The sequence below is a fragment of the Sorex fumeus genome, unplaced genomic scaffold, assembly GCF_029834395.1.
Source record: "Sorex fumeus unplaced genomic scaffold, SorFum_2.1 ptg000046l, whole genome shotgun sequence".
Taxonomy (NCBI): Eukaryota; Metazoa; Chordata; class Mammalia; order Eulipotyphla; family Soricidae; genus Sorex; species Sorex fumeus.
In genome coordinates, this window is record NW_026606103.1 from 11,962,733 (window position 1) to 11,972,435 (window position 9,703).

Sequence of the window (9,703 nt, forward strand, 5' to 3'; positions counted from 1 at the left end):
ATATCTCAAAAACCAGATAGTTCTAAATATTGGTACATGTGACTTCACAACTGAATTCCTGCTTGTCCTAAAGGCCTTTAATTTTGATTTTAACCTGGCTTTAACGTTCCAGTATTTCAAATACATACAGATACAGTGACTAGAAAGATAGTCTCTCTCTCTCTCTCTCGCTCTCTCGCTCTCTTGCTCTCTCTCGCACGCACGCACACAAACAGATTTGAGAGGCACTTAAAATATTTTTTTTGCATTGAATCACCATGAGATACACAGTTACAAAGTTTTTCATGATTGGGTTTCAGTCATACAATGTTCCAACACCCATTTATTCAGCAGTATGCCAGTATGCATGTTCTCCATGTGTCTTCCTTCCCCCCATCTGTCTGCCTCTATGGCAGACCTCTCTCTCTCTCTCTTTCTTTCTTTCTCTCTCTTTCTTTCTTTCTTTCTTTCTTTCTTTCTTTCTTTCTTTCTTTCTTTCTTTCTTTCTTTCTTGAACACCCCCCTCAGTTCCTGTGGGCAGACACTGGGACACTCCCTCTCTGCCTGTGGGAATGTGGGAGCCTCACTGGAGGCAGGTCAAGGTGAGCCTAATGAGTCTGTGCAGAACTGGAACTTGTACCTGGACCGAACGTCCTTATGTCTGATGTCTTCTCCATAGATTGGCTGTCCAACCCATGGTCCTCTGCATTGCTCTAGGATGGGAGGAAGGAAAAAGGAAAAAATAAAAGAAAAAGAGGAGAAAGGGAAAGGGGAGCACGGTAGGAGGAAATGAAGGAGGGAAGAAAGGAAGATAGAGAAATAAAGGAAGAAAGAAAAAGCATAAAGAAGTGCAGCACTGGATTATGGATTCCGAAGTTTCGACTTTTATGTGATGTTCTTTGTCATTTTAAAGGTCTTCAGGTACCTCTAACTGTACTGAGCACATTCTGTGCCATCAGTGTGTCTCCAAGCTCGTGGTAATTACCAGTATGTGGTTGTGAAGTGGAAAAAGTGACGTTTTGAGGAACAAAGAGTTGCACACTCGTAATTCTTGATCTCCCATATAAGGTGTAGTGGTGGACTATGGCAGCAATGAACATTTCTATGCAGAATGTTTCTGTCTCTGCTGTCTGAAATCACATGAAGTTTTTACCAACAAAGCAATCACCACTGTTTTCCAGAAGATAATGAGCTTCACATGAAAGAACATCCCCATTTGCTAGATGGGCTCAGATCCTCCTTTGGTGTATAATAAAATATCAGGAGTCTATACATGGCAAAGAATGGGGGCACGTTGATGATGACCAAATGAACGCAAGCTCTCTGCAAGCTGAATGTTCCTTCACATAGATGTTGCACGTCTCACAGATCTCAGCGGTGGTGGCCAGTCTGATCGTGACATACACACAGCCTGCAGCACAACCCTCTTGCAGCAGGGCAGCAGAATTTCTCCCATGGAGCAAAGAAGGCAGCAGAAGAAGGGAAGTGAGGACTTGTGCTTCTCTTTGCCTTTCCACATGACTTCCATGTTGAAAACAGCTCTTCAGGAAGTTGACTAGGAAGCTCGTGAATTTGTAGAGGACATAGGCCTCCTATCACTACCATAAGGTGTCCACGTATTTGGTGATACTTCAGAGACACCCAGCTGTGTGACATGTGGGTGTAACATGGGCAACATCCTGATGATGGGCCTCTGGAACTTAGGCTTCGTGTAGGGCACCAAGTGCTGCAAGTTCCCCCTAGGGACATGAGGATGGTAACCATACAAGGATCCCCAAAATGAACCACGCTTTGACTTCCAGAGTCTGCAGCTGCCACACACAGGGACATGGCCACGACTATGGGCCATGAGAGGGTCAGCACTGCAGCTTTAGGCTGCATTCAGTTGCCTCCAGTTGTTTTGTTTTTTTCATTTGTTTTGCGGCCACACCCTGCAGTGCCCTGGGTTTACCCTGGTTCTGCATTTTAGAGGTCTCTCCTGGAGGCCTCAGAGACATCTGGGGTCTCAAGGATTGAGCTCGGGTTGGTCTTGTGCAGGAATCTGGCCTTTGCCAGTAGTTCCTGCACATGCACACACGCGCTAAGCATCCTTTTGCTATTATGCACCTCTTTGGAGCGAGGGTAGAGCGCAGACAGCAATATCGGTCAGGCAAGACCATTGATTGAATATGATGTGGTCAATTTCATTGTGGAATCATCCACTGGGAGACTCCCATATCCAACGTTTAGATTTGGCCTTCTGTAGTTTTGAGTTACCATAGATGGTCTTGGTCGACATGATGAACTCGGACACTCTCTCACCCTGTTCGTTCCATTCTAGGCCATGGGTCCTGATGTGGAGTTCTTAGGCTGATCTTCTCGGTCCTATCTTGGTATTAAAATCACTGACAATGATCTTGTAGAAGGTGTGGTCTTCTTTATAGAACTTCTCCAGCCACACCTATTTAAGCGTAATTGTCCGATTCGGATTATTAGGCATTCAAATGAATCAACGTTTATGGCCAAGTTTGTGTTGACAAGGAAACCGACAACACCGACGCCTCTTTTGTCACGTGTTCCGAAGAACAGCTCTTCCCCAGTGTCAAAAATGGCATGATGTGATTGATGCCTTCTCGTCTCGGTCAGACCAATGATGTTGTACTTGATTTTTCGCGCCTGCACCATCAGGTCCTCGATGGATGCATCTGAGCCAGCATACGTGCACTGAAAGTACAGACAGTCATTTTTGTCCTTCTTCGTTTTGGCAGCCTATTTTGGCCCTGAGATTTTATCAGCCCAGCCTCTTCTTCCTCATCCTTTGATATGTGCCAGTTTTGTAGTGTAAAGTGCTATCTCATTGTTTTGATTTCCATTCCCATGATAATTACTTATGTATAGCATTTTTTCATATGCCTTTTGATCATTTGTATGTCTTTGAAGAAGTTTCGGTTTATCTCTTCTCTCCATTTTTTTATGGGGTTGGATTTTTCCCATGGTTCTATCAGTGCTTATATGCATCTTGGATATTAACAATTTATCAAATAAATGATGGTCAATTATCTTCCAATTTGGGGGGAATCTTTTTGTTTTTGTAACAGTTTTCATTGAGATAAGTTGTTTTGATATTGTCCTGTTTATCTGTGATTCCGTTTGCTTGGCCAGTGGCAGTTGGCTCCTTAAAGATGCCTCTAGCTTTAAGTGTCCGTAAGTGTTCTTCTGCCTATGTTTTTTTGGGTATTGAGATACTTAACCATTTTGATTTGACTTTTGTACATGGTATTAGAAAAGGTTCTGATTTCTTTCTTTCTTTTTTTTTTGCATTGACCAACTAGTTTTCCCAGCACCATTTGTGGAAGAAGTTCTCATGCTCCACCTCGGATGTTTTGCTTATTTACTCAAGATTAGCTGTCCATATACCTGAGGATCTGTTCCTGGGTTTTCAGTTCTATTTCACTGGTCTTAAAGTCTGTTTATTATTTTACATACCAAGGTCTGTGGTATTATTCTAATACCACACTGCTTTAATTACTACAGCTTTGCAGTATAGTTGAGATTGGGCAGAGTGATTCCTCCAGTTCTCTTTTTCCCTAGGATTGCTTTGGCTATTTTGGGTGGGGATTTGTCAGCCCATATAAATGGCAGGAAATACAAGGGACATTTTTTATAAAGAAGTGAATCTGTATAATGATTTGTTGAATCATACAATTTCATTGAATCTGTATAATGCTTTGGAGGATTATTGCCATCTTGGTTATGTTAATCCTTCTAGTCTATGAACAGATTGTATTCTCACTGGTGTGAGGTGGTATGTGTCCTTGTTGTCTTGATTTGGATTTCTCTGATAAGTGATGCTGAGCATTTTTTCATTTGCCTACTGCTCATCCACCTATCTTCCTCTGAGAGGTGTCTGTCTATTCACTAGCCTTCTGCTTTATCATTCAATTCTCTTGTTTCTAGGAGGGTTTTTTTTTAGGTAAAGTGTTCAGAGCTTTTAAGTACAGTATCACCAACTACAAAACCAAGATGACTGCCCTCCGACATCATGATGGATCTATCACATCTTCCAGAAGGGCAATGGAGAAGATTATTCATGACTTCTACTCAGATCTCTTTAATAGCCACATCCACTTGCCGACATACCACATACCACATGATGGATATGTCGTTCCCAATGTTCTCCCTTCCGAAATCCAACATGCCATCTCATCGGTAAAGAAACAAAAAGCACCTGGCCCAGACAAGATCAGACCTGAACACCTGAAGAACTTACCATCAGTACTCATCAATACATTGGCTCGACTCTTCACATGCTACCTGTCTGAATGCAAGGTTCCATCCCAATGGAAAACCAGCAGGACTGTACTACTATACAAGAAAGGAGACATCAACGACATTGGCACCTATCGTCCAATCTGCATATTGTCTGTCATCTACAAACTATTCACTCGAGTCATCCTGAATAGGATTAGCAGAACACTAGATGATGGACAACCATGTGAACAAGCTGGATTCCGAAAAGGATTCAGTACCATCGACCATATCCACACAATAACCAAGCTCATTGAGGTATCTCGGGAGTTCAAGATGCCTCTCTCTCTAACGTTCATTGATTTAAAGAAGGCCTTTGATTCTGTTGAGACGGAAGCGGTCATGGAAGCCCTAGCCAATCAGGGCGTACAAACTCAATACATCAGGATCCTTCATGAGCTCTATTGAGGATTCACTACCAAGATCTCACCATTCTACAAAGAAGTAATCATCCATATCAAGAGAGGGGTTCGGCAGGGTGATACCATTTCACCAAAACTCTTCAGTGCCACCCTCCAGAACATCATGCGACGACTGGAATGGGAAAACATGGGAGTGAAGATAGATGGTCGGCAACTACACCACCTCCGCTTTGCTGATGACGTCGTTCTAATAACACCAAACATCAGCCAAGTGGCACAAATGCTGAACGACTTTGACCGTGAATGTGGAAAGGTCGGACTACAGCTGAATCTTACGAAGACAATGTTTATGAGAAACAGCCTTGTTCCTGACGCTCCATTCGCTCTCAACGGAACCACCATCTCCGAATGCAACAGTTATATATACCTAGGTCGAGAAATCAACATGACGAATGACCTGAGTTACGCAGGAGGAAGAGAGCAGCTTGGAATGCCTTCAAGAGCATTGAAGAAATAACTAAAAGGACAAAGAACCTCCAGCTACGAGCACATCTCTTTGATTCCACTATTCTTCCTGCATTAACATATGCCTCAGAGACCTGGACCCTACGAAAACAGGATGAGAACGCTATTCGGGTCTCTCAAAGAGGAATCAAAAGAACTATGCTTGGAATATCACGATTCACTCAAATGAGAGATAGAATCCGGAGTTCTGATCTTCGTCAATGCTCAAGAATCAGGGACGCTGTCTCATTTGCCAAGACATCAAAAATCAGATGGGCTGGACACGTAATGAGATTTACAGACAACCGCTGGACTAGAGCCATTACTGATTGGATTCCACGGGACATCAAAAGATCACGTGGACGCCCACCTACAAGATGGTCAGACTTCTTCGTCAAGACCCTAAATGATCGGTTTGACGCTCTGCATGTTCCTAGAACGAACAGATACCATTGGGCTACGCTAGCACGCAACCGGGATGAATGGAGACGTTACTTGCACCCGCTCGAATAAATCGATGAATAACGGGGATTAAGTGATTAAGTGAAGTGATCATGTAATTTGCAAATCAAGAGAGCTTGACTTTTTACCTGGTTACCTTAATATCTTCTTGCGTGATTACTATGGCATGGACTTCCCGTACAATATTGAATAGAAATTGTGAGAAAGCCCATCCTTTTCTTGTGCCTCATCTGAAAGGGAAGGCTTTTAGTTTTCCTCCATGCAGTACTATGCTTTCTACGGATTTGTGTTAAATGGTTTTAACTATATTGAGGGAAATTTCTCCAACTCCATTTTTTTATTGAGAGTTTTTAATCATTAATGGATGTTGGATTTTGTCAAATGTGTTCCCTGCATCTATTGATAGGTTCATATAATCTTTATTTTTCAGGGCTATTGGTTTGTAGTTTTCCTTTTTTGTGCTGTCTCTGACTGCTTTTGGTATTAGGGTGATTGTTGGTTGCCCTGTGGAAACAAAAGAGCAGGATTTTGCTGCTGGACAGGATGGGAGATCTAAGAGAGCTCCTCACTCCTTTGACCTTTTTTAAGCTATTACACAAATTCTGGAGCTTTTTCTACAGGGATCTAAGCAGATAACATCCTCTTCTATGCCTGGTGAAGGCTGTTCGTGGAAACATGAACCCATTTCATTGGGGAGGAAATGCCCTGGTTGCCTCATCTCCTGCTGCAGACCCGTTTTCCAGACCTCACAGTTCCGTGGATTCACTCGCTGCTCTCAAGGTTCCTGCTTCTCCAGCACCAACGCTCAGGTCTCTTGGCCGCATGTGCTCATCCAAACACTCATACAGGCTTTTCTTGGTAAGTGTTTTGTCTAATATTACTGTGGTTACATTTGTGGCTCCTTTTTGGCTATTATTTCACAGCGGTAGGGCGTTCGCCTTACAAGCGGCCAACATGGCCGACCCGAGTTCGATTCCTCCGCCCCTCTCGGAGAGCCCAGAGTATTCGATATGCCAGAGACAGTAACAACAAAAGTCTCCAATGGAGACGTTACTGGGCCCACTCGAGCAAATTTGCATGGGAAATCTTTTTTTTTAAATTTGTATTAGTGAAACACCATGAGGTACAGTTGTAGACTTAACAAATTTTTGTGCTTGGATTTCTTTTTTTTCCTAAGTAACCTTTTTTATTTTTTAAATTTTTTCAGAAGAACATTATTTATTTATTTATTTTAATAAGTTTTGATGACAATGTAATTTTTTTTTTATAGTGAGACATCATGAGGTACAGTTGCAGACTTACACATTTTTGTGCTTGGGTTTCAGTTATACAATGATCAAGTACCCATCCATCCACCAGTGCCCATTCTCCACCACCACTGATCCCGGTATTCCTCCCACCCCGCTTTTCCCCCGTCCCACCTTGCCTCTGTGGCAGGGCATTCCCTTTTGTTCTCTCTCTCCTTTTGGGTGCTGTGGTCTGCAAAAGAGGCATTGAGTGGCAATCATGTTTGGTCTATAGTCCACTTTCAGCATAATTCTCCCATCATGGGAAATCTTTTTCCATTTTTTTGACCTTTGTGTGTCTCTAGAGCTGGAGAATTTCTTGTAGACGATATAAAGTAGGTTACTGGCTTTTGTGTGTTTTAAAAAATGTATTTGGCCATTTATGTTTTTTTATGGGGAAGAGTAAACTTTTATTAAAACTAATTGCCATTGGTGACAGAGTCAGTATTGCCCTTAAAAAATAATCCTCTGTCCAGAGCAAAGACTCAGATGGCTTGAGAGCATGTTTTGCCATGGATCTTCTGTGCTGGGTCCCTGGCACTGCTTGGCCCCCCAAGGTCCACAGGTAGTCCCCAAGCAAATAACTGGGAGTCACTCTCAGGTACCACTGAGAATGGCCCAGATATCAGAAAGGGAAAAATGTTATTTATGTCTTACTTTTCTTGGGTTTTGTATTTTTCTTATTGCCTTTGTTTTCTGTAGGTGTATGTTAGCACAGTGTGAATCTCTTATTTTATTCTGTAAATACATTATAGTTTTTTCTTTGTTTGTTTCACAGATAAAGTATTTTCTAGTGTTATGGTGACATGGTTAACCTGAAGTCGGCTTCAATCACAATTTGTTTCTTTAGTGCTTGACTTCCCAACGCTGTTATGGATGTAACAATATATTGAGAGCACTATTATTCAATACAGTTCTGATAGCTGCTGCCACAGAAATTAAGCAAGAAAAAAATTTAAATTTGTGTTCAAATTGGCAAAGAAATCAAATTCACTGTTTACAAATGACATATCAAGAACCCTAAGACTGCAAAACCAATCATTAATTAAACACTCCTAGAAGCAATAAATCTTTACAGTAAAGTTGCAGCTTACGAAAGCAAACAGGAAAATCTTTTGTGATTTTATATGTAAACAATGATAAAAGAGTGATTTAATTTAAAAATCCTGCTTATAGTTATGAAAAAAATAGGTAATGTGGAATCAATTTTCAGAAAGGAGGTGAAAGATTTACTTATTAAAACCTGCAAAGCACTGTTAGGAATTTCGTATGTAGGAACCCAAAAAGGCTCCTCTGAAAAACTCCTCAAAACAATATATTTATATAGTAAAGTAGCAGGCTACAAAACCAGTGCACAGGATTCTAATTTATTCTTACATGTAAACAAACAAACAACAACAAAACACCCCCCCAAATCCAGAATAGAAATAAACCCAATTGCAATCATGTAAAAACAGAAACCCCTTAGTTTAACAAAGGAGGTAAAAGACCTATTTAGTGAAAACTGCAAAACTTCTGAAAGGAATTTAAAATGAACTAATGTAATAGAAACATATTCTTGGTTTAAGGATCATAAGAATCGACATCTTGAAAATGACTATCTTAACTCAAAGCAGTTTACAGAAACAACAAATTCCGATAAAATTTCCATGGCTTTATTCAAGGACATGGAGTAAATTTTTCTAAAATTTGCATTAAGCTACAAAACTCCTGACATAGCCAAAGCAATCTTGAGGAAAAATGGGAGGCATTGTGTCCCCAGACTTTAAAATCTGACACAAAGCTTTAGCAATCAAAATTGGTTGGTACCGGAAGAAAAAAAGTCTCTTCTCAATGGCATAGGATTGAGAGGTCAGGGAGAAACCCTCAGATGCATGAGCAATTTATTTATGAAGAAGTGCATGAATTGGAGCAAGGAAACCTCTTTAGCCAATGATTACGGGAAAACTAGATAGTCACAATTAAAAAAATGAAATTAGGTGCAAACCTTCATCATACTTGGGTCTGGAGTGACCCTGTGCTTTCCCACAGTGCTTGCAATTATGAAACGGTTTGAGATCTTGACCTGCTCCATCCAGAGTAAGGTGTTAGAAATCTCAGACAGTCGTGAAAAATAAGAAAAAGAATAAAACAGAAGCAATAAGGGAAAAATAGACCCCTCTTTCACGCTGTAAACAAAAATTAACTCAAATAAGTTAAAATTTTTATATTGCACTTGAATCTTGAAAAATCCATTGGGGAAACATAGGCAAGACTCTCCAAAATCATGACCACAGTGAAGTCTGAAATGTAAGAACTCAAGTGGCAAAGGTAATAAAAACAGAAACGGAACTATTTCAAACTAGAAAACTTCTGCATTCTGTGAGCAATGTGCCCTACAATTAAAAGACATTCTGCTGATTGAAAGGATTTCGAGACCATACGCAAGATAAAGGACTAGTATCCAAGATACATAAAGCGCTCTTAAAGCTCTCCAACAGAAAAACCGATTCAAAAATGTGGAAAGGAATGACATGGTCTCAAGATGTGAAATTGACCCAGAGGCAAAGGAAATTCGTCATCATTGATTATAAGGGAAATGCAAATCAAAGTGAAAATAAAACATCACTCACATGGGGACTCACAAATGTGTAACACAAAGCCAGAAATGAGTAAGTGCCAGTGGGGGTGTGCCAGATAGGAACCTCATTTTGCATTGGAGAGACTGTGGTTTGGCTCAGCCTGAAGGACATCTCCACACCTGTACTCATCACAGCACTGTTGACAGCAGCCAGGATCTGGAAACAACGCAAGTGTCCACAAGAGATGAGTGGATAAAGAGCT

The 9,703-nt window shown here is 41.0% G+C and overlaps 1 non-coding gene across 1 annotated transcript; it reads left to right on the top strand.

The window, feature by feature from the left end:
* Positions 1-8,859: 8,859 nt before the first annotated feature.
* LOC130031314 (small nucleolar RNA SNORA9) lies at positions 8,860-8,986 on the top strand. The gene has a single exon (XR_008793661.1). It is a non-coding gene; the product is annotated as a small nucleolar RNA SNORA9 (small nucleolar RNA).
* Positions 8,987-9,703: the final 717 nt, after the last annotated feature.